A 26,767-nucleotide genomic window follows, 5' to 3' on the forward strand; every position below is an offset into this window, starting at 1 on the left:
TTGCTATTGCAGCCTACCATGACTATGAGATTTGGCAAATGGATGTCAAAACCACGTTTCTGAATGGAAACCTACTCGAGGATGTGTACATGACACAACCAGAGGGTTTTGTAGATCCACAGCATACTAGTAGAGTATGCAAGCTGCATAGGTCCATTTATGGACTAAAGCAAGCTTCTCGGAGCTGGAATCTTCGATTCGTTGATGCAATCAAACAGTTTGGTTTCATCAAGAATGAAGATGAACCTTGTGTCTACAAGAAGGTTGTAGGGGATATAGTTGTCTTCCTCATATTGTATGTGGATGACATACTACTCATTGGGAAGGACATCCCTATGCTTCAGTCTATCAAGAACTGGCAAGGGAGTTGCTTCTCAATGAAGGACTTAGGTGAGGCATCTCGTATTCTAGGGATACAGATCTATAGAGATAGATCTAAGAGATTGCTTGGCCTAAGTCAGAGTACCTACATTGACAAGGTACTCCTTCGGTTTGCCATGCAGAACTCCAAGAAGGGATTTCTGCCGATGTCACATGGCGTGAGTCTTTCGAAGACTCAAGTTCCCTCTTCTAGAGAGGAGAGAGATCGCATGGATCAGATCCCTTATGCCTCAGCCATAGGATCGATCATGTACTCCTTGCTATATGCTTTGAGCATGACGAGCAGATACCAGTCAGATCCAGGTGAAAGTCACTAGATAGCGGTCAAGTATATTCTTAAGTACTTAAGAAGGACTAAAGAATATTTCTTGATATATGGAGGCAATGATGAGCTAGCTGTAAAGGGTTACAGTGATGCTAGCTTCCAGACCGACCAGGATGACTATAGATAGCAGTCGGGGTTCGTCTTTTGCATTAATGGTGGTGTTGTGAGCTGGAAGAGTTCGAAGCAGGACACAGTAGCTGATTCTACAACAGAAGCCGAGTACATTGCTACATCAGAGGCAGCAAAGGAGGAAGTTTGGATCCGCAAGTTCATCACTGAACTTGGGGTGGTTCCTAGCATTGCTGACCCCATTGAGATCTATTGTGACAACAATGGAGCTATAGCACAGGCGAAGGAACCTCGCTCACACCAGCGGACCAAACACATACTACGGCGATTCCATGTCATTCGAGAGATCATCGAGAGAGGAGATGTGAAGATTTGCAGAGTACCAACAGAGACTAACATCGCAGATCCCTTGACCAAGGCTTTTCCACAGAAGAAGCATGATGGTCACACTAGGTCATTTGGGCTTAGAGCCTACACTGATTGGCACTAGTGCTAGTGGGAGATTGTTAGCTAGAGCCCTAAAGTCAATCATTTGATGATTGTATTTTGGACTTATTATATCATATTTTATATAAATAAAGGCATTTTGATTTTGGTTATTATACTTACTTGTATTGGTGCCAAATAAAGTAAGTATAATAATGTCCTTGAGTAGACGGTTCTCACCTATATCAATCGGTTAGTTGAACCGATAGTGAGATGATATAGGGAACACTACTCTTAATCATTCCTAGTCGAGTATTAACATTCAGGGACAATGTTAATGCAATAAGACTAGCATGTAGGTCAACTCGATGACTTGATCTCACAAGTCATGGATATAGAGATATCAAGTTGACACATGGGTATACATTAGAGAATGTATACTGAATGGCCCGCCATGAGAAAGTATCATGGATCGTTATATGAGTGTCATATACTTTCTCATGTGGCCATTAGTATGACTACTAGTCCTTAGACCTGAAGTCACCATAGAACCCTACATAAGGAGTTATGTACTTTGGTTTTGTCAAACGTCACCCGTAACTGGGTGGACTATAAAGGCGATTACTGGGTATGTAACGAATTATACAGAGGGATGTGAGTGATGTAGATGGGATCTATCCCTCCTACATGACGGGAGAGACATCGGTATTCTTGATAGAGTGAGACCACGAAGTGCATGGCCATGCCCAGATAAGTCAATATAGGATATTGAGCTCATTTGATTTAGTGTGTCTACTTGGAGTTCAAGATTTAGATTGGTCAGAGGATGACACGGTCTATGCCTCACATTGATCAATCTAGATGTCTAGGATAGAAGGACACTTGTCATATATTGTGAGGAGTCACAATTAATAGTCACAAGGTGATGTTGGATATCAACATTTCTTGTAACTTGGGTAGCAATGATGTATTGCTAGATGCCGCTCATTGCTTATGTTTTTAAAGGAGTTTAGAAACATTGCCAACGTTACAAGAACCTATTGGGTCACACACAAAGAATAAGTGGATGGAGATTAGGTTCATATGATGAACCAATTGGATTAGGTTCATATGATGAACCAATTGGATTCGGATTGATTTAAATTAGACTTATTGGGTTAGACTCAAATTGATTCAATTGTTGAATGAGTCTAATTTAAATTTGATTCATTAAGTCAATTTATATTAATGAATTGAGATTCATTGGATTGAAATTGGCTGGATCAAAGAATGAATTCAACTCAACATGGAATAGATTTGGTCAATTTTGACTTGACCAAAATGGGAAGTTGAAACATCAAGTTTGACTTGATGTATTGCCACTTCATGGAGGATGACTCATCCTACATGGCAGCCACATCATCTCCTCCTCATGAGGTGTGCCACCTCATGGAGGTTACACCTCCCATTCCATTTAATGTGGCCGACTACATTAAATGGGGAGGTTACAATGGTGTGGCCGGCCACACTAATGCAAAAGGAGGTTTTGTTTTGTGGCAATTGATGTGTGTTAATGCTTCATCTTCTTCCTTAGCTTCTTCCTCCTCCTTACTACTGTTGTCATGGGGTTTCATGGAGGGTGAAGATATATGAGTTGTGTTCCAAGAGACTAGAGAAAGTGAAGGTCACAAAGGAGGATACTACTAGTGAGTGTATAAGATTCCTTTTCGCTTTCTCTCTTTTTCTCTCTTCCAAATCCTATCCGAGAGCCCTAGAAAGTGCTAGCACACTTGGGGTACTCTCTTCTCCTTCCTTGTGTGTTAGAGAACATACCTTGTTCGTGTGGATATCACTAAAGAGTTGTCTACGTTGACAACTTCGAGATCCAACGTACCTTGGACTTGCGGGATTACGAAAAGGGCACGCTTCGAAGGTAAAATGTTTTTCCTTTGTAGATCTACTGTAGATCGTAGTTTAAAACTCCTCTTCGTGTTTTCAAAATTTTTCTTCGCACGAGATCCAATGGCTAGGGTGATTCGGGGTTTCCGCGACGTGAAAACGCGGTTTTCACGGCCCGAAAAACCCAACAGTGGTATCACGCGAGCAGACAATTTAGAAACTAGAGTTACATTCGAGTCTGTGATTAAGACACCATATAGGATATGTACTGGAAGAGATGCCCAGGTGTCTTTCATGAGGATTTGGGGTTGTGAGGCTTACGTTTGACGTCAAGTCTCAGACAAGTTAGGACCCAAATCCGACAAGTGATACTTTATTTGATATCCCAAGGAAACTAAGGGATATTACTTCTACATTCCCAGTCAGCACAAGGTAGTTGTGGCAAAGACTGGGGTCTTTCTAGAAAGGGACTTTGTTTTTAGAAAGACTAGTGGGAGCGCGTTCGATCTAGAAGAAGTTCAAGATGCGAACAATAGCACTGATGCCTCGATGGAAATTGAACTAGAACCACAAAGTGTTGTGGATGATGTTGTTCCACAAGGAGTTGAGGAACAACAACCAGTTCAAGTAGACATACCTGGTACGTCGTCAGCCTGAGAGATACACATTTCTATTGTCTGACCATGATGACGTTATGCTCGTAGAGGATGAGCCTACCACCCATCAGGAAGCTGTGATGAGACCAGATTCCGAGAAATTGCTAGAGGCCATGAGATCCGAAATGGAATCAATGTACACCAACCAAGTATGGACTTTGGTTGATCCACCTGAAGGGGTAAAACCCATTGGGTGTAAGTGGGTCTTTAAGAGAAAGACTGACATGGATGGACTTATTTATAAGGGTCGCTTGGTAGCTAAAGGTTTCAACCAGATTCATGGTATTGACTATGATGAAACCTTTTCTCCAGTAGCGATGTTTAAGTCCATTCGGATCATGCTTGCTATTGCTGCCTACCATGACTATGAGATTAGGCAAATGGATGTCAAAACCGTGTTTCTGAATGGAAACCTACTCGAGGATGTGTACATGACACAACCTGAGGGTTTTGTAGATCCACAGCATACTAGTAGAGTATGCAAGCTGCATAGGTCCATTTATGGACTAAAGCAAGCTTCTCAGAGCTGGAATCTTCGATTCGATGATGCAATCAAACAGTTTGGTTTCATCAAGAACGAAGATGAACCTTGTGTCTACAAGAAGGTTGTAGGGGATATAGTTGTCTTCCTCATATTGTATGTGGATGACATACTACTCATTGGGAAGGACATCCCTATGCTTCAGTCTGTCAAGACCTGGCTAGGGAGTTGCTTCTCAATGAAGGACTTAGGTGAGGCATCTCGTATTCTAGGGATACAGATCTATAGAGATAGATCTAAGAGATTGCTTGGCCTAAGTCAGAGTACATATATTGACAAGGTACTCCTTCGGTTTGCCATACAGAACTCTATGAAGGGATTTCTGCCGATGTCACATGGCGTGTGTCTTTCGAAGACTCAAGGTCCCTCTTCTAGAGAGGAGAGAGACCGCATGGATCAGATCCCTTATGCCTCAGCCATAGGATCGATCATGTACGCCATGCTATGTACTCGACCTGATGTCTCGTATGCTTTGAGCATGACGAGCATATACCAGTCAGATCCAGGTGAAAGTCACTGTATAGCAGTCAAGAATATTCTTAAGTTCTTAAGAAGGACTAAAGAATATTTCTTGATATATGGAGGCAATGATGAGGTAGCTGTAAAAGGTTACAGTTATGCTAGCTTCCAGACCGACCAGGATGACTATAGATCGCAGTCGGGGTTCATGTTTTGCATTAATGATGGTGCTGTGAGCTGGAAGAGTTTGAAGCAGGACACAGTAGCTGATTCTACAACAGAAGCCGAGTACATTGCTGCATCAGAGGCAACAAAGGAGGCAGTTTGGATCCACAAGTTCATCACTGAACTTGGGGGGGTTCCTAGCATTGCTGACCCCATTGTGCACAGGCGAAGGAACCTCGCTCACACCAGCGGACCAAACACATACTACGGTGCTTCCATCTCATTCGAGAGTTCATCGAGAGAGGAGATGTGAAGATTTGCAGAGTACCTACAGAGGCTAACATCGTAGATCCCTTGACTAAGGGTTTGCCACAGAAGAAGCATGATGGTCACACTAGGTCATTTGGGCTTAGAGCCTATATTGATTGACACTAGTGCTAGTGGGAGATTGTTATCTAGAGCCCTAGAGTCAATTATTTGATGATTGTATTTTGGATTTATTGTATCATATTCTATATAAATAAAGGCTTTTTTGATTTTGGTTATTATACTTACTTTTATTGGTGCCAAATAAACTAAGTATAATAATGTCCTTGAGTAGACGGTTCTCACCTAAATCAATCGGTTAGTTGAACCGATAGTGAGATGATATAGCGAACACTACTCTTAATCATTCCTAGTCGAGTATTAACATTCAGGGACAATGTTAATGCAATAAGACTAGCATTTAGGTCAACTCGATGACTTGATCTCACAAGTCATGGATATAGAGATATCAAGTTGACATATGGGTATACATTAGAGAATGTATACTGAATGACCCGCCATGAGAAAGTATCATGGATCGTTATATGAGTGTCATATACTTTCTCATGTGGCTATTAGTATGACTACTAGTCCTTAGACCTGAAGTCACCATAGATCCCTACATAAGGAGTTATGTACTTTGGTTTCGTCAAACGTCACCCGTAACTAGGTGGACTATAAAGGTGATTACTGGGTATGTAACGAATTATGCAGAGGGATGTTAGTGATGTATATGGGATCTATCCCTCCTATATGACGGGAGAGACATCGGTATTCTTGATAGAGTGAGACCATGAAGTGCATGGCCCTGCCCAAATGAGTCAATATAGGATATTGAGCTCATTTGATTTAGTGAGTCTACTTGGAGTTCAAGATTTAGATTGGTCAAAGGATGACACAGTCTATGCCTCACATTGATCAATCTAGATGTCTAGGATAGAAGGACACTTGTCATATATTGTGAGGAGTCACAATTAATAGTCACAAGGTGATGTTGGATCTCAACATTTCTTGTAACTTGGGTAGCAATGATGTATTGCTAGATGACGCTCATTGCTTATGTTTCTAAAGGTGTTTAGAAACATTGCCAACGTTACAAGAACCTATTGGGTCACACACAAAGAACAAGTGGATAGAGATTAGGTTTATATGATGAACTAATTGGATTCGGATTGATTTAAATTAGACTTTTTGAGTTAGACTCAATTAGATTCAATTGTTGAATGAGATTAATTTAAATTTGATTTATTGAGTCAATTTATATTAATGATTTGAGATTCATTAGATTGAAATTGACTTGAGTCAAATGTTGGATTCAACTCAACAAGGAAGAAAAATTGGTCAATTTTGACTTGACCAAATGGGAAGTTGAAACATCAAGTTTGACTTGATGTATTGCCACTTCATGGAGGATGACTCATCCTACATGGCAGCCACATCATCTCCACCTCATGAGGTGTGCCACCTCATGGAGGTTACACCTCCCATTCCATTTAATGTGGTCAGCCACATTAAATGGGGAGGTTACAATGGTGTGACCGGCCACACTAACGCAAAAGGAGGTTTTGTTTTGTGGAAATTGATGTGTGTTAATGCTTCATCTTCTTCCTTAGCTTCTTCCTCCTCCTTACTACTGTTGCCGTAGGGTTTCATGGAGGGTGAAGATATATGAGTTGCGTTCCACGAGAATAGAGAGACTGATGGTCACAAAGGAGGATACTACTAGTGAGTGTATAAGATTCCTTTTCGCTTTCTCTCTTTTTCTCTCTTCCAAATCGTATCCGAGAGCCCTAAAAAGTGCTAGCACACTTGGGGTACTCTCTTCTCTATCCTTGTGTGTTAGAGAACATACCTTGTTCGTGTGGATATCACTAGAGAGTTGTCTACATTGACAACTTCGAGATCCAACGTACCTTGGACTTCCGGGATTACGAAAAGGGCACGCTTCGAAGGTAAAATGTTTTTCCTTTGTAGATCTACTGTAGATCGTAGTTTAAAACTCGTATTCGTGTTTTCAAAATTTTTCTTCGCACGAGATCCAATGGCTAGGGTGATTCGGGGTTTCCGCGATGCGAAAACGCGGTTTTCGCTGCCCGAAAAACCCAACAGTGGTATCTCGTACTCGTATTGTTAGCTAGAGCCCTAGAGCCAATTATTTGATGATTGTATTTTGGACTTGTTATATCATATTCTATATAAATAAAGGCATTTAGTTTTTGGTTATTATACTTACTTGTATTGGTGCCAAATAAACTAAGTATAATAACGTTCTTGAGTAGACGGTTCTCACCTATATCAAACGGTTAGTTGAAACGATAGTGAGATGATATAGGGAACACTACTCTTAGTCATTCATGTGTTCAATGAGTCTAATTTAGATTATGACTCATTGAATCAATTTAATTAAATGAATTAAATTCATTATATTAAATTGGCTTGAATTAAATGGTTGGATTAGATCAACCATTAGAGAGATTAAGTCAAGTTTGACTTGACTTGAGAGGAAGATGAAGAGTCAAGTTTGACTTGACTTTATGCCACCTCATTGGTGAGTTGGCATTAAGTGGACCAATGATGATGCTCCACATCATCATGGTTACTTAAGTGAAGTGCCACCTCATGGGAGTTACCAAGAGTTGTGACTCTTGGTATCCCATGGAGGTTACAAACCACTTAATTAGATGAAAAGAGTTTCATTTTGCATGAGTAACTCTCATTCAAGTGATCTTCCTCCTCCTAAGCTCTCTTCTTGCTCCTTCTCTTCTCTTGGTCGTGGGTTTCAAGCAAGGGAGAAGAAAGGAGAGTGAATCTAATCCAAGAAGAAAGGTTAGTGAAAGTCACATAGAGATTTTTGAAGAGTGTGTTCTCTTGTTTTCTTTTCTTCTTCTTCCAATCCTACCCGAGAGCCCTAGAGAGTGCTAGCACACTTGTGGTGCTCTCTTCTCCATCCTTGAGTGTTAGAGAACACTTCTTGTTCGTGTGGATATCACTAGAGAGTTGTCTACGTTGACAACTTTGAGACGAGCGGGATTTGCGAGGGCACGCTTCAAAGGTATAAAATGTTTTTCCTTTGTAGATCTACTGTAGATCATAGTTTGAAACTCGTACTCGTATTTTCAAAAGTTTTATTCACACTGATCCAATGGCTAGGGTGTTTCGGGGTTTTCGCGACGTGAAAAAGCGGTTTTCGCGGCCCGAAAAACCCAACAGTGGTATCAGAGCCACACCCTAGCCAACGGATCTCGTGTGAAGAAAGAATCGAAAACATACGAGTACGAGTTACAAAACTTCTAGATCTACATGATGAAGATCTTTACCCTTGTTGCGTGCGCTTTTGCGTATCCCGCTCGTCCTCGGTACGCCGGATCTCGAAGTTGTTAATGTAGACAACTCTCTACACGTATCCACACGAACACACTAGGTGGAGGCCACGCCAAGAAGAGGAGAGGGAGAGCTTGAGAGGAAGAAGAAGGAATCAATAAGAGAATAATAATCAAAATGAAAGTTATTCTTCTCATTCAAGTGGCCGGCCACCATCATGTGTGTAACTCTCCACATTAATGCATTAATGTGAAGCCATTAAAGAGAATGACTTTGTAACTTCCATGAGGTGGTACCCAATGATGATGTGGAGTAACATCATTAGTCCACATCAATGCTAACTCACCAATGAGGTGGCATAAAGTCAAGTCAAACTTGACTTTTAATCTTCCTCTCAAGTCAAGTCAAACTTGACCAAATCTCTTCCATGGTTGAACGAATCCAACCATTTGATTCAAGCCAACTTAATATAATGAATATAATTCATTTAATTAAATTGATTCAATGAGTCAAAATATAAATTAGACTCATTGAACACATGAATCAACTTGAGTCGAACTCAAGTTAGCCCAATTAGGATTACTCTTAATCCAATTTGATTCATCAAATGAATCTAATCCTCTTGGTTCATCATATGAACCTAATCTTCCATCTAATTGTCCTAAGTGTGTGACCCTATAGGTTCTTGTAACGTTGGCAATGCCCTAAACCCATTTAGGAGCATAAGTAATGAGCGGTATCTAGCAACACATCATTACTACCCAAGTTACAAGAATGTCGAGATCCGACATCACCTTGTGACTACTAATTGTGACTCCTCACAAAATATGACAAGTGTCCTTCTATCCTAGACATCTAGATTGATCAATATGAGGCATAAACCGTGTCATCCTCTAATCAATCTAAATCTTGAACTCCAAGTAGACACACTAAATCAAATGAGCTCAATATCCTATATTGACTCATTTGGGCATGGCCATGCACTTCGTGGTCTCACTCTATCAAGAATACCGATGTCACTCCAGTCATATAGGAGGGATAGATCCCATCTACATCACTCACAGCCCTCCGCATAATTTGTTACATACCCAGTAATCGCCTTTATAGTCCACCAGTTACGGGTGACGTTTGACGAAACAAAAGTACATAACTCCTAATGTAGGGATCTATGGTGACTTCAGGTCTAAGAACTAGTAGTCATACTAATAGTCACATGAGAAAGTATATGACACTCATATAATGATCCTTGATACTTTCTCTTGGCGGGTCATTCAGTATACATTCTCTAATGTATACCCATGTGTCAACTTGATATCTCTATATCCATGACTTGTGAGATCAAGTCATCGAGTTGACCTACATGCTAATCTTATTGCATTAACATTGTCCCTGAATGTTAATACTCGACTAGAAATGATTAAGAGTAGTGTTCCCAATATCATCTCACTATCGGTTCAACTGACCGATTGATATAGGTGAGAACCGTCTACTCAAGGACATTATTATACTTAGTTTATTTGGCACCAATACAAGTAAGTATAATAACCAAAATCAAAAAAACCTTTATTTATATAGAATATGATACAATAAGTCCAAAATACAATCATCAAATGATTGACTCTAGGGCTCTAACTAACAATCTCCCACTAGCACTAGTGCCAATCAGTGTAGGCTCTAAGCCCAAATGACCTAGTGTGACCATCATGCTTCTTCTATGGCAAAGCCTTGGTCAAGGGATCTGCGATGTTAGCCTCTGTAGGTAATCCATTCACATCTCCTCTCTGATGATCTCTCGAATGAGATGGAAGGAGTATGTATATGGTGTTGTCCACAGCGTTCCCGCTGTCATGCTATAGCTCCATTGTTGTCACAATAGAGCTCAATGGGGTCACTAGAACCACCCAAGTTCGATGATGATGAACTCGGTCAAGCGCGGCTTGCCTTAAATATCTGTATCCGCTCAACTCTTCCCGAGACCACCATTAATGCAAAATACGAACCGATCGATCTATAGTCATCGTCGGTTTGGAAGCTAGCATAACACCGTACTGACTCATCATTGCTTCTCATATATATCAGAAATATTCTTTAGTCCTTCTTAAGTACTTAAGAATATACTTGACCGCTATCTAGTGACTTTCACTCGATCGGCGTATCACTCGTCATGCTCAAAGCATACGAGACATCATTCAGTCAGGCAGGCGTAGCATGATCGATCCTATGGGCCGGGGATATGATCACGGTCTCTCTCTCTCTCTCTAGAAGAGGAACTTGAGTCTTCGAAGACTCACGCCATGTGACACGGTGAAATCCCTTCTTGGAGTTACGCATGGCAAAGTACGAAGGCTTGTCAATGTTGATGTATCCGACTGGCCAGGCAATCTCTTATCTATCTCTATAGATGATATCCCCTGAGATGCCTCACCTAAGTCCTTCATTGAGAAGCAACTCCCTTGCCAGGTCTTGATAGACTGAAGCATAGGGTTGTCCTTCCCAATGAGTAGTATGTCATCCACATACAATATGAGGAAGACAACTATATCCCCTACAACCTTCTTGTAGACACAAGGTTCATCTTCGTTCTTGATGAAACCAAACTGTTTGATTGCATCATCGAATCGAAGATTCCAGCTTCGAAAAGCATGCTTTAGTCCATAAATGGACCTATGCAGCTTGCATACTCTGCTAGTATGCTGTGGATCAACAAAATCCTTAGGTTGTGGCATGTACACATCCTCGAGTAGGTTTCCATTTAGAAACGCGATTTTGACATCCATCTGCCATATCTCATAGTCATGGTAGGCTGCAATAGCAAATATGATCCAAATGGACTTAAACATCGCTACTAGAGAAAAGGTTTTATCATAGTCAATACCATGAATCTGCTTGAAACCTTTAGCTACCAAGCGACCGTTATAAATAAATCCATCCATGTCAGTCTTTCTCTTAAAGACCCACTTACACCCAATGGGTTTTACCCCTTCAGGTGGATCAACCAAAGTCCATACTTTGTTGGTGTACATGGATTCCATTTCGGATCTCATGGCCTCTAGCCATTTCTCGGAATCTGGTCTCATCACAGCTTCCTGATAGGTGGTAGGCTCATCCTCTATGAGCATAACGTCATCATGGTCAGACAAGAGAAATGAGTATATCTCAGACTGACGACGTACCCTATCAGACCTGCGAAGAGGTATGTCTACTTGAACTTGTTGTTGTTCCTCAACTCCTTGTGGAACAACATCATCCACAACACTTTGTGGTTCCAGTTCAATTTCCATCAAGATCGAACACGCTCCCATTAGTGTTTCTAGAAACAAAGTCTCTTTCTAGAAAGACCCCAGTCTTTGCCACAACTACCTTGTGCTGACTGGGAATGTAGAAGTAATATCCCTTAGTTTCCTTGGGATATCCAATAAAGTAGCACTTGTTGGATTTGGGTCCTAACTTGTCTGAGACTTGACGTCGAACGTAAGCCTCACAACCCCAAATCCTCATGAAAGACACCTGGGCATCTCTCCCAGTCCATATCCTATATGGTGTCTTAATCACGGCCTTGGACGAAACTCGGTTGAGTATAAAAGCTGCCGTGTCTAGAGCATAGCCCCAAAGGTATGTCGGAAGATCATTGTGACTCATCATAGATCGTGTCATATCTAATAGGGTACGATTCCTCCTTTCAGATACACCATTCCACTGTGGTGTTCCAGGAGGAGTGAGTTGGGATAGAATCCCACACTCAGCTAGGTAGTCACGAAACTCATGGCTAAGGTATTCTCCACCTCGATCTGATCGAAGTATCTTAATACTCTTGCCAAGCTGTTTACACTTCATTCTTGAATTCTTTGAACTTTTCAAAGATTCAGACTTATGTCATCAAGTACACATAACCATATCTATTGAAATCATCAATAAATGTGATGAAGTACCTATAACCGCCTCTAGAAGACATTGAAAGGCCACATACATCACTATGTATGAGTCCTAACAAATCGATAGCTCTCTCTGTGCCCACTAAAGGGAGTCTTGGTCATCTTGCCTCGTAGGCATGACTCGCATATCTCATATGATTCAAAATCAAATGAGTCCAACAAACCATTCTTATGGAGTTGGGATAAGCGCTTGTCATTTATATCAGAGATAAGTTTGGTTCATGTCATTTTACTTGAACCTCTTGGTATTTACATTATAGATAGGGCTCTCAAGGTCTAGAATATAGAGTCCATTTAACAGAGGTGCACTAGAACATATCGTTTAAATAAACGGAACAACATTTGTTCTTTATAGTAAACAAGAAACCTTTCTTGTCCAAACAAGAAATTGAAATAATGTTCTTAGTTAATGGCACATAACAACAATCGTCTAACCCTAGTACAAGCCCGAGGGCAGAGATAAAAAGTAAGTCCCTACAGCAATGACAACCTGCTCCATTGCCCGTACCATTGCCCTTTGTCAATGCCTGCTATTTCTTGTGAAAAGCACATCCATATCTAATACCCATGATGTAGAAATAGATAGATTGACTTCTATAACATATATACAAGTGGAAGTCTCACTTTGCTTCTTCTTAAGATCCGCTAGTATACCTTGCGGTTCCTCTTCCGATGCCGACCGCGGTGGGCGGTAGCATCCTGGCGACCCTCCTTCCGGCTTCTTGCCTTTGCCCTTGGCTTGGGACTTTCCTTGCCTTTGGGCTTGCCCTTGCTCTTATGTTTCGAACCATCGAATAGTGTTGGGCTTAGCCTTCTTAAGGTTTAGCTCAGCAATTTCGGGCAATGGCTTGTCAATCTCGTTCATATTGTAGTTTAGAACGAATTGACTGTAGCTTCCGGCAAGGATTGCAGCTCTTGGCCAAGAGGAACCCCAACCTTTGTAGGTTCTCTATGTACCCAATCATTTTGAGTACATATGGGCCTATGGGAGCCCCATCTGACAATAGTGCCCTTGAGATCTCAAATCTCTCATGCCTTGCTTGACTTTGATCGGTTGACGAAGATGTTCAACCATATCGTAGCGCCCATTAACTAGTGTTGCTCAAGCTCGAGTTCATGGTCGCAAGCATTAGACATGACACATCTAATCGTCATCTTGATGCTTCTTGTAAGCATCTTTGTCGGCATTGCGGGGCATTGGGCTGCTCCATAACGTCTGTTTACGTTCCTAAGTGAGAACTATTCTCGGGTTCTGATCCAGGAAGTTTGCTCCGTTGAGCATGTCCTTCTCAAGGACAGATCGCAGGGAGAAGGTGTTCGTATTTGACGTCATGGTTATCTACAACAGAATAAAAGCAGAAATAAATATCATATTCTTAATCATTTAATTAGGCCTTTAATTAAATGATGCTCCCACTGAATTCTATAATTCATGTGGGACAAGATCCACATCATACTAACCCTTGAGTTAGCTTTGGCTAATACGCCCAAGACTTAGTATGATCGGTAGGTAACGATTATCAATTACATCTCTATGTAACTCTTGTTTATAGGATGAAATCCGCATTTATATTAAAACTCGAGTTAGCTTTGACTAATACGCCCGAGAATTAATATAAACGTGATTTTGTCCTACCTTTCCAACCATTGGAAGAATGCCTATAGTTGTACTCGATCCAACCGAGTAAACTAGGAATACTCAATCTAATTGAGTTTGAACTCGCCCATGCGTTGATAGGCGGGACCAAGATTGTCCCTCCGTACCCTACCAAGATAGTATGTGTTGCTCTGCTTTGGTAGATTCAACAACATCATGCGATCGAGGTTGTGGTAGGTATCACGGCATGGTAGGCAATTTGAGTTGTCGTGATTTAGATCTAATCTAAATGATGTTGTATCATATACACGAAATAGATCTAATCTAATCGATAGAGTGCATCTTGTACACGATGTAGATCTAATCTAATCGTAAGGGTGCATCTTGTGCACGATTTAGATCTAATCTTAATCGCTAGGCACTAATTAATTACTTAATTAAACATGCATCATATACACAAGTAATTAACTAAGTTTTGTGATTAGTCATGGCCCTACTACGATCTTCTCAAGCCAATGAGAAGACCGGATGGTCAACCTAAGGTCAACTTCTCAAGAACCTTCCTTTTGACCACCTTGTGTTGCTCGCGCCTTCCTCGTAACTCCGTCTCGAGTGGACCTTCCACAACTCCAATTTTTGTACATTACAATTTTTGAAACTCGAGTTACATTCGAGTCTAAATCTAATTTACAACCAGAATAAAAGAAAGAGACATTGGTATAGTTAAAAAAAAAATAAAAATAAACGAATCACGAAGCCTTGTACGAGTTTAATTTGGATTTATGAAAAATTAAAGCTACTGTACATTTCTGTAAGTTTATGATTTTATAGTTTTAAGAGTAATATTTTCAGAAGAAGCAAGCACAAGTGTTTATACACTTGGGCCGCACCACCGAGAAATTTTTCCAAAACGGCATCATTTTCGACCCAAATCTTTTGGGACAGCGGGATAAGGTGCTCTTGGATCGCTTAGGAGCGATGGTTAGATCGCGGTGGTGATCGCCTAACCCCGAGGATTTGCCGATTGTGCGAAAATATCGCTTGCGAAGAAAAAATTTTGAAAACACGAATACGAGTTTTAAACTATGATCTACAGTAGATCTACAAAGGAAAAACATTTTACCTTCGAAGCGTGCCCTTTTCATAATCCCGAAAGTCCAAGGTACGTTTGATCTCGAAGTTGTCAATGCAAACAACTCTCTAGTGATATCCACACGAACAAGGTATGTTCTCTAACACACAAGGATGGAGAAGAGAGTACCCCAAGTGTGCTAGCACATTCTAGGGCTCTCGGATAGGATTTGGAAGAGAGAAAAAGAGAGAAAGCGAAAAGGAATCTTATACACTCACTAGTAGTATCCTCCTTTGTGACCTTCACTTTCTCTATTCTCTTGGAACACAACTCACATATCTTCACCCTCCATGAAACCCCACGGCAACAGTAGTAAGGATGAGGAAGAAACTAAGGAAGAAGATGAAGCATTAACACACATCAATTGCCACAAAACAAAACCTCCTTTTGCATTAGTGTGGCCGGCCACACCATTGTAACCTCCCCATTTAATGTGGCCGGCCACATTAAATGGAATGGGAGGTGTAACCTCCATGAGGTGGCACACCTCATGAGGTGGAGATGATGTGGCTGCCATGTAGGATGAGTCATCCTCCATGAAGTGGCAATACATCAAGTCAAACTTGATGTTTCAACTTCCCATTTGGTCAATTCAAAATTGACCAATTTTTCTTCCTTGTTGAGTTGATGTAACGCCCGCACTCCCTGCTAACCCTAAGGGACGGGGCTACGATACTCTATGTAAAAAATTTTCTTTTTAAAACAGCGGAAGACTTAAAATAATTTTCTTAGTTTAATAAAAACTTTTCTTTTGTTTTCCTTTTCATCAAATCCGAACTACACTATCATGGCCTCAATAATATGATGTCAAAATTAGTAGAAACATAACATCAAGTCACACATACGGTACTACAATTCATGATACCAAAGCATAGTTCTTTAAAAGTTTTTAAAGCAGGTTCTTATTTGGTTGCCAAGCCACTCCCACACACATCTCCTTGCCTCTCCTGCTGCTCCTCTAGCTCATCCAGCTTTTTCCTTTATCTGTGGTACAAGGACAGTAAGCTGTGAGCACTCATGGCTTAGTAAGTTCCTTTCCTACTCACTAAAACCGAAAATCATAGTACAATCAAAGAATGTCTCAACATGGCATCATTTCAACTAGTCATGACATAATGTAACATACTCTTTTAAGCATATCATGCAACATGAAGAAATCATAACTAGTCATGGCATATCATAGCGTAAAGCATAGCATGAAGCATAACATAATCGTATCTAATCATGGCATATCGTCATAAGGAGTCATGGCATATCTTACACATGGACATATCATGGAACATAACATAATCATATCTAACCATGGCATATCATAAATCATCATAAGGTATATGCAATATGATTTTGAAAAACATGTATCCGAAAAACATGTGTTTGTCTCATGATCTTTAAAACCATTTCTTCTTACATATATATACTTGAACATAATCTCAACATAAAGGGGATCCCGGCTATGTACCACTTACATATTGCGCGCAACCTATGTTGAAGTCTTGAACCCTACAAGGCAACATACTAGGCCCGAGTCTTACTCCATCGACCTAGGGGCACTTAGGAGCCCATCCCTAACGAGGCTCGAGTCTTATTCCATCGACCCAGGGGCGCTTATGGAGCCCACCCTTGGTACAAGCCATATAAAGTAAAGTACATGTTATACTTATACATATCATACATCATAAAAGCATGCATCACTTAGGCACACATCCTATCATAAAAGTATGCATCACTTAGGCATACATCATGTCATAAAAGTACGCATCACTTAGGCATACATCATATCATAAAGGAATGCATCACTTAGGCATACATCATGTCATAAAGGTATGCATCACTTAGGCATACATCATACCATAAAACTATACATCACTTAGGCATACATCAAATCATAACAATATGAATCACTTAGGCATAGATCATAAAAACATGCATATCTTAAGCATAAAGCATATCATCAAGCATGCATAATTTAACCACATAGCATATCATGAAAGCATGCATATTTTAAGCACTAAACATAGCATCTAAGCATGCATAATTTAACCACATATCATAACATAAGCATGCATATTTTTAGCTCATATCATATCATCAAAGCATGTAAAATTTACTCACATATCATAACATAAAGCATGCATATTTTGAACTCATAACATATCGTAGAAATTCTCATCTTGTATAGCTCACAAGCATACATGTCTAAGCATAAAAGTGTATCATGTGCTCATCCAATCATAAGGAACAATGTAACATGATTAATTTGGGTACTAAGCTTCCTAATCCTTTGGGTTCTTGACTTGGCCGAAACCCTCTTAGGTGCCAATTCAGGTTTTAAACAACATCCAAGCATGTAGAACCTAATTCATCCACATATCATTTTCATAGGAAGTATTATAAACAAGATTTACTTGGACTCTAAGTTCTCCAAGTCCTTAAACCTCATTTGGCCGAACCTTAACAAGTGTGAAACAAGGTTCTAAATGACTTAAAGCATGGAAACCTTAACCATATTTATAGCATTTGTTTCAAGGAATATGGTAAGCACAATTGAGTTAGTTCCCAAATCCTTTAAGCCCTTAAAATTATGTCATGGCCGAAACTTACAAGTACTCATTTAGGTTTTCAAGCAAGCATACAAGCATGTGAACTTACTCTAACATCATGTATAAATTTATAAATGGCATCATACAAGTGGTCATGGCTGAAACTTCCCTTAGCATCAATTTAGGTTACTAACAACATATAGCATGTGAATTTTTAGCTTTCTACATTTCATATTTCATGGAGAGTGACATGAGCATGTTCAATGTAAGTTCTAGGGTTTCTAAGGCATGTATCCCTTCATGGCTGAGACTTTATGGTGTCCATTTTGTTGGTGCAGCGGAGGCAGGCAAGAGGGGGGTGAATTGCTGAAAACACAAAATAAAAAAACCCTCCTCGGATTTCAACTCAATTAATGCAATAGTAAATAAAGTAAAGGCAGAAATAAAATTAAACCAAGCAAGGAAATAGAAATTAAGTAGAAAACAGGAAGGAGGTTGTTAATCCAGGGCAGTAAGAAAAAGCTCAGTAGAAAAATCTCCTTTGCTGAAGGCGGAGAAGCCTTTTACACTTTGGAAGCTTAGAACTATTGCTAGGAATGGCTACACAATGATTGCTTGAGTTGTTGTTGAATTCCTAGCTCCAGGGGCCTTTTTATAGCTCCTGGAAAGTCTATCTCGAGGGTCCAAGGCGCCTCCAACAAGGTTTATCCGCAGCGCAAACGGTCAAACTGGACTGCTCAAGGCGCCTTAAACAATCATTCAAGGCGCCTTCAATGTGTTCAAGGCGCCTTCAATGTGTTTAAGGCGCCTTCAAGGTTACTGCTACAGTAATTTCTGCTACAGTAATTTCAGCCTCTTTTGTCTTCTTTTCTTCTCCTCTTTAGCTTCCGAAGCTCCGTTCTTTTGGGTGATTGCGACCAACCGGAATAGGGCTCACCCGAACCCAATTCCCGGCCTTCTCCTCGAGCAGCCTTCCGTCCCGGCTTAACGTCCCTCGAACGCCGCGCACGCTCTTCACGCCCACCGGAGTACTCTTCCGCAGCTCTCTCGTCCTTCGGACGCACCGAGCCCGTCGGCTCCCTTGTGCTTCTAAGCTCCTGCACACTCAGACACAGGGATCAAACACAGCAGGACCTAACTAACTTGGTTGATCACATCAAAACTATCACGGGGTCCAACAATCTCCCCCTTTTTGATGTGCATCAACCCAAGTTCAAGTTAGGGTTAAAATAGACATAAAAAGTAATTTTAAAGAAAAAATTACTAAACTAACAAGTTAAGCATAATTTTTTGCAATTAGTAAAATTGCAACACTTTTTATAATAACAGAAATTTCAAAATTTTCTAACTCCCCCTAAACTTGTATTTTTTTTCTCCCCCTTTGATCACAGAAAAAATGGGGTTAAGAAAAATAACCTAAGTTAAGTGAAATGTATAGAATTTAAAAAAATTCTAATTCAAAAACGAATTTTTCCAAACAAAAAAAAAAAAAATTCTAAGTCAAATTTTTGAATTTTAAAAAAAAATTTCTAAGTCAAATTTAAATTTTTGAATTTTCACAATCTGACTTTTTAGAATTTTAAAAAGATTTAAGAACTTTTAAAGCATTATTTAATTCTAGTTTAATGCTTTTTCAGAAAGTTAATTAAACATTTTTTTTCAATATTTTAGCTTCCAGGTCGTGGCGAGGTACTAGGTCTTCTTGGTTATTGGAGCAACAACCACTTCCTTAGACAAAGCTTCCATAAAGAATTTCAATATTTAATTTTCTCACTGTAAGCTTTTAATTTTTGAAAAATTAATTAAGCACAGATTTTGGAACCCAATAGAGGTTCCTACCTACAGGGTTATTCAGATACTTAGGGGGTACATAATTTTTGGGTATCCTTCTAAGCTGGCCCTGATGGTTTCTAATATACCAGTTCAATTTTCCATAAACTCTAATTTTTGACTTTGGAAATTTCTTTAAGCATGCATCATTTTTCAATTTTTCAATTTCTAATTTTAAATTTTCATTTTCTGATTTTAGATGATCATACATTTCTAACGGGCATGCTCTTGCTAAGTTCAACTTTAGTTCAGCATTCTCTTTTTCTAATTGATCTAACTCTTTAGAAAGAGACTTGATAAATTTGAAAGATTGAGTTGGGGTTAGATTGCGTACCTTACTTACCTGGTCCGGTGACGCTCCCCCTTTCTTCTGATGTTCCTCCCCTTCATCGATGCCAATAGCGCTAACCCCGAGAATTCTTTGACTTCCGATTCAGAGGTTGACGAATCTGACCAAGTAGCCTTCAGATTATTGTGCTTGGAGGGTTCTGGTTTCTTGTATTTTGGCTTTGCCCTTTCTTTCTCCTTTCTCTTTAGCTTTGGGCAGTCATCTTTGATGTGTCCCTCTTCGTTGCAATTGTAGCAGCGAACCGTCCTCTTCTTTCGATGATGCCTCTGCGATTTAAATTTATTAGTACTAAAAAGTTATTGAAGCGTCTTACCAGGCAGAACTGTTTATCTTTGTCTTTAGGGCAATGTTCTGACTTGTCTTCTCTGCTCCGTTGGGTTCTGAAACTCGAGATTCGTGAAGTTCAAAAGTTGAAAATAATTATTCTAACGTACTTACCTCGAGGTCCTTAGAGATGTAGTACGCATCTACTAAGGAGGCCCACTATGGAGTTCTCGGGAAGGCATTGAGCGCGTATCGAATGGAGTCCCGGTTGGTTACCTCTTCTCCAAGGTTCGTTAGTTGCGTTATTAGCTCCTTGATTCTCGCTTGGAGTTGCGCTACCTTCTCGCCTTGGTTCATCCGGAGGTTTGGAAGTACCTTCGTGTAGCTCCAGGAATTTTTCCCAGAGATCTTTCGCTGAGTCGTAGCTTCCGATCCGATTTACTTCTTGTGGTGGCAGCACGCTAAGCAGGTGGAACTCCACCTTTCCGTTGGCGATGAAATCGGCTTGCTCCTTCTTACTCCATGTGTTTTATTCTTTGTCTTTCGGCGCTGCAAAACCATATTTCAATGTAATAAGAATATCAAAATCCGTTATAAATAATACCTCCATTTTGCGCTTCCATGTGGCGAAGTCTCTGTCGAACTTCGGGGGATGGATGTTCGCTCCGGCCATCGTCTTGATCGTAGTGCTTCAGTTGGCGGTTAGTCCTTCAGAGGCGATCAGGCTCTGATACCACTTGTTGGTGCAGCGGAGGCCGACAAGAGGGGGGTGAATTGTTGAAAACACAAAATAAAAATACCCTCCTCGGATTTCAACTCAATTAATGCAATAGTAAATAAAGTAAAGGCAGAAATAAAATTAAACCAAGCAAGGAAATAGAAATTAAGTAGAAAACAGGATTTAACTTTACAACCAAGGAGGTTGTTAATCCGGCGATGAAAAATTAGAGAAAAATCTCCTCTCTTGAAGGAGAAGCCTTACACTTTGGAAGCTTAGAACTATTGCTAGGAATGGCTACACAATGACTTGAGTTGTTGTTGATTCCTAGGTCCTGCCTTTTTATAGCTCCCTGAAAGTCTATCTCTGTCCAAGGTTTAAAGCCTCTCGATCCAAACAAGGTTTATGACGCGCAACTACACTGCGGATAAAACTTTATCCAATGCAAGCCTCAAGGGGCTTCTTACTCATCAAGGCGCTAATCAATATTCAATGTGTTCAAGGTGCAAGATGTTTAAGCGGCTCGCAAATGATAATACTCCTGTTTCAGCCTTTTCAGCCTTTTGCTCTCTTTTCTTCTCTCTTTGTCTTTAGCTCACCTTCTCAATTCCGAACGCTTCCCACCCAATTCTCCTTGCCTCGACCGAATAGGGCCTTCTCCTCGGCGAGCTTCCGCCTTCTCCCGCCACGCTTAACGTCTTAGCCGCTTCTTCCCTTCACGCCCACAGCTCCTTCCTGCGCCTCGCCAGCCTGGCTCCGCCCCCTTCTGCTTCTTGGCTCGCGTCGTCCTTCTCGTCAGACCACTGCGTTCGCTGAGCTTGTTCAGCTCTCCTCGTGGACTCAAACACAACCTAACACAACTTGGTTGATCACATCAAAACTACCACGGGGTCCAACACATTTGAATCATAGTTAAATGTATAAGCATGTGAACACAATCAACATGTTATCTCAATTTCATAAAAAGCATCTTTAACACATGAGGTCTAAATTTTAAGGTTTCTAGGTCTTTAAACCCTACATGGCCGAACCTCATCAAGCATGGAATTTGTTCAAATGGCATAAAAGCATAGAAAGTCATAACACATTTCATAACATGTATCAAAGTCAAGCACTATAAGCATACATTTAAATTGTGTCTTAGGTTTCCTAGGTTTTTCCTTTCTTTATCTCATAGCATATGTTTGGCCGAAACCTTCCAAGTCTTTAAACTAGGTTTTAGGTGGCCTAAAGTATGGAAAACCTAAACAAGTTTTATGGGAAAAATATCAAAGAAACTATACATATAAGTTTGGTTCACAAACAAGCTAGGACCCTTGTGGTCATAATTATCATATATCATGCAACCAATTTTCCTATACTCTAATTAAGCGTGGGAGCATCAAAAAACTTTCATATCTTATTGTCATGGAGGTTTTGAGCATGTTAAAAAAAATTTGTTTAAGCTATTCTAAACCATCCACCTTACCATGGCCGAAACATTAAAAGTGATGGTCATGAGTTTCTATCAACATACAAGCATGCAACTCTTTAAGAAACTCTATATTCTAACATATAAACATGGTGAGTTTAAATTCAAAGTCTTCTAACCCTAAACCCTTCCTTGGCCGAAACTTGTGAGTGGGGTACTTTTGGTTCCAAGTAACCTTCAAGTATGAAAACAATAATGGATCCTTAACCATTTATTTAGAGGGTTTTGTGCAAGTTAGGTAAACAAATAAATTCCCTAGCCCTTATAAAACCTTTTTGGCCGAAACTCTAGGGTTAGGTACATCTCTAATCCAGCATCACATATATATTAAAATATGAGAGAAAACCTTCTTACAAAGCATAGAAAAATTATCATGAATCAAGTCTTATATTAAACATTCCTAGGATCAACAAGTTCTTTCTTTGGCCGAATTTTCACAACTTTGTTTCTAGGTTTTAAAATCCTCATAAAATCCAAAAACACATTAAAACCACTTGTACCACAGGTGAGGGGATACTTACTTCCTTTTCGCTTGTGGTTCTAAAGTGTGGTGATGGAAGAAAGGGTCTCTTCTTCTTGTTCTCCTCCTTTGATTTCCCTTGGTAGCCTTCCTTATATCCTAGGAGGAACCTTGTTTTGGGGGCCGAAAATGGAGGAGAGGGGGCTGAGGCTCTCGGTGGTGGAGAGGAGAGAATGAGAGAAATGAGAGAAAAATAAAATCTTCTCTTTACATGCTCCCTTTTATGTTAAGGGGGAAGAGGTAGCAAAATTGGTTTTTGCTTTCCTTCTCCCTTAGCCCTTTTTTTATTTTATTTTATTTATTTATTTGTTCTCATCATTCATGATGAAACAAGGGGGAATGAATCCCCTTAATTGTCCTCTTTAGGTCACGGCAAAGGGAGAAGAAGAGGGAGAGAAAAGAAGGAAGGCAAGTTGCCTTTCTCTTGCTCTTTTCTTGCTTTCTTTTGTTAGCTTTTACTCTCATCCTTATCATGAGTTTCCCTCCTTTGCTATCAATATATCATTCCTATCCCAACTGGTTATTACCCATTAATCCTATCATTTACATCATGAGAGGTTCAAGGTTCAATCCTTGACCACTCCCTATTTTTATTTCTTATTATTTCTTTTTGGTTCAACATTCTACTAATATTTTTCTAAGGCAAATTCATCATTCTCATATTTATCTTAAAAGCTTAGTGGGTGTTACAGAATGACGGATTCCTTATAGCTGACAGTGGGATATTATAACTCAAGGATTGTTCATCTGTTCCCGATGACCCGGGGTTGTTAAAGAAGATACTTTAATAAGCCCACTCAACGCCCTATGCAATGCATTTGTGTGAAGAAATATTTCAGACTCTGATGGTCGGTATAAATCTTACACTGAGCTCCATATAAATAATGTCTCCATATTTTGAGAGCGAAGACCACGGCTGCTAGTTCTAAGTCGTGAATGGGATAATTCTTCTCATGCTCTTTAAGTTGTCTAGAAGCGTAGGCAATGACTTTGCCATCATGCATGAGTATAGCTCCAAGTCCTGAGATGGAAGCATCGCTGTACATATCGAAGCCTCTGTTGGTTTCCGGGAGAGTAAGAATCGGAGCACTGGTCAGTCTCCTTTTAAATTCCTCGAAACTCTTCTCGCAAGCTTCTGTCCATTCATACTTTGTATTTTTCTTGGTGAGGGCTGTCATAGGGGCTGTAATTTTGGAGAAATTCTCTACGAATTTCCTGTAATAGCCTACTAGCCCAAGAAAACTCCTGACTTCGCTGGCATTCCTTGGTCTGTTCCAGTTATTTACTGCTTCGATTTTGCTTGGATCCACCATAACTCCATCTTTGGAGATGACATGACCTAGGAATATTACCCGGTCAAGCCAAAACTCGCATTTGGAGAATTTTGCATATAGTTGTTTCTCTTGAAGGATCTGTAGTACAATATTCAGGTGTTCAGTATGTTCTTCTGGGGTTCTCGAGTAAATAAGTATATCGTCAATAAAGACGATTACAAATTTATCAAGATATGCCGTAATAACCCGATTCATCAGGTCCATAAATACTGCAGGAGCGTTGGTTACTCCGAAAGGCATAACTATGAACTCATAGTGTCCATATCGGGTTCGAAATGTTGTTTTTGGTATATCATCTGGTTTCACCTTCACTTGATGATAACCGGATCGTAGGTCTATCTTTGAGAAAACGGTCGCACCCTTCAGTTGGTCGAACAGGTCATCGATCCGTGGGAGTGGGTACCGGTTCTTGATTGTCACATTATTCAGCTCTCGGTAGTCTATACACATTCGCATAGACCCATCCTTCTTCTTTACGAACAGCACTGGAGCTCCCCATGGAGAGTGACTAGGACGAATAAGTCCCTTGTCGAGTAATTCGGATAACTGTTCCTGAAGCTCCTTTAATTCAGCCGGAGCCATACGATAAGGTGCTTTTGAGATCGGCTGAGTACCAAGAATCAATTCGATCTCGAATTCTATCTCTCTGTCAGGGGCCAACCCTGGTAGTTCATCAGGAAATACTTTTGGATAGTTGCATACTACCCTGACTTCTTCTAGCTTCGGGTCTTTGACTTGATTGGTATCAACCACGTGTGCTAGAAACCCCATACATCCTTTATCTAACATCCTTTGTGCTTTAATAGATGACAATAACTTCTCCGTTCATTTCGGTTCCTCGTAAAACTCAAACTCTGGTTCAGTTTCGAGTCGGAAAATCACTTTCCTTTTGCGGCACTCGATTGAAGCGCCGTACATGCTCAGGAAATCCATACCCAGTATTATGTCATAATCCTGCATATCAAGTACTATCAGATCGCAGTAGAGTTCTCTGTTTGCGATCCGAATGAGTACTGCTTGCAGCATATGGTCCGATGGCATAATCTCCCCGGATGGTAAGGTTGTTAAGAATGTGTCCTCTAGAGTTCGGGGTGGTATATCTAGCTTCTTCATAAAAGATATCGAAACGAACGAGTGTGTTGCCCCAGTATCAAATAATACTACAGCATACTGATTGTAAATAAGTAGCTGATCTGTGACAACAGTAGAGGCATTCGCCACGTCTTCCTTGGTAAGAGAGTAGACTCTGGCATTCGTCATAATGGGAGGGGCTTCCAATCTTCCTTGGCTGATCGAAGTCCCTTCTATGGCAGTTTGCATCTGATGAAGCTGTGCGGGGGTACTCCTATTCTGGTTATTCTGTGGAGGTACTCCCTGAGACTGAGTAGGGCAATTTCTTGCCAAATGTCCTTCCTTTCCGCAGTTGTAGCACTTTCTGGTGCTTAGGAGATATACTCCAGAATGCATCTTTCCACATGTGACACACTGAGGGTACTTGGTTTGCTTATTGGCCGGACCACCTTTTGTGTTGTTCCACTATTTCCTCTTTCCACGTGAGTTTCCTTTCCAGCCGGTTCTGGTATTGTACGATTTTTGTCCTCCGGTCAGTGCTTGGTTCTTGCCCTCGTTCATTGCTTTCTGGTAGTGCTCGGTAATCAGGGCACTGCTGACTAGCTCCTCTGCAGTCTGCGGTCTATTAACTCCGCCGGCTACGTTCAGAGCTATCTCGGGTCGGAGCATCTTTAACATTAACCGGACCCTTTCTTTTTCAGTACTGATCAGTTATTGACTGACAGATCACCTTGCCGGAACTCAGTGAACTCGTCATAGTGCTTGTTGGTCACTTGCATATGGAAGAATTCTTCTAAGAACTCTGTCTCAAAATCCGTCCACTGCATCTGGTTTATTTGTCTTTTCGCCTTTACTCGGTCCCACCACATCCGGGCATCTCCGGTAAGGCAGAACGACGCGCATTTGACCTTCTCGTGTTCAGGCCAGTCCAGTAGTTCCATTATGCTCTCCACGGTCTTGAGCCAGGCTTGCGCATCCCATGGTTCGCAGTTTCCCGAGAAGGCTTCCGGCTTAAGCCTTTGCCACTGAATCAGATAGGCCTCTTGTCGGACCATCGGAGTAGGGGCTGCCGGGGACACTGGCGTGGCTGTAGGTATAACCGGTAGTGTATTCTGATTTGCCGGTGGGGTAACTCTCCCCTCGGTTCGGCCATTGCGTGTCCTAACCATGTTTATCTAAATAATGACAAATAGACTAGTGTAAGTGGTTATCGTTTTTAGCCAATCTAACGTACTGTTTTGTTTCTATCTATTTGTTCTGGTATTATTCCTAACCTACTAATATGTAATCCTAATCTAAATTATAACTAAAAGCATAGAATAAAGCATCAAACATAAGCAAGCAAAACATGAAACTAAAGCATAAGCAACATAAGGAAAAATAAAGAATAGAGTGACAAACAATATAACATAAGGAAATAAAGCATAAGCAATATAGCAAAGAAAATAAAGCATAGGCAATATAACAAGGAAGAAAAATAAA

The sequence above is a fragment of the Zingiber officinale genome, chromosome 3A (assembly GCF_018446385.1).
Source record: "Zingiber officinale cultivar Zhangliang chromosome 3A, Zo_v1.1, whole genome shotgun sequence".
Classification (NCBI taxonomy): Eukaryota; Viridiplantae; Streptophyta; class Magnoliopsida; order Zingiberales; family Zingiberaceae; genus Zingiber; species Zingiber officinale.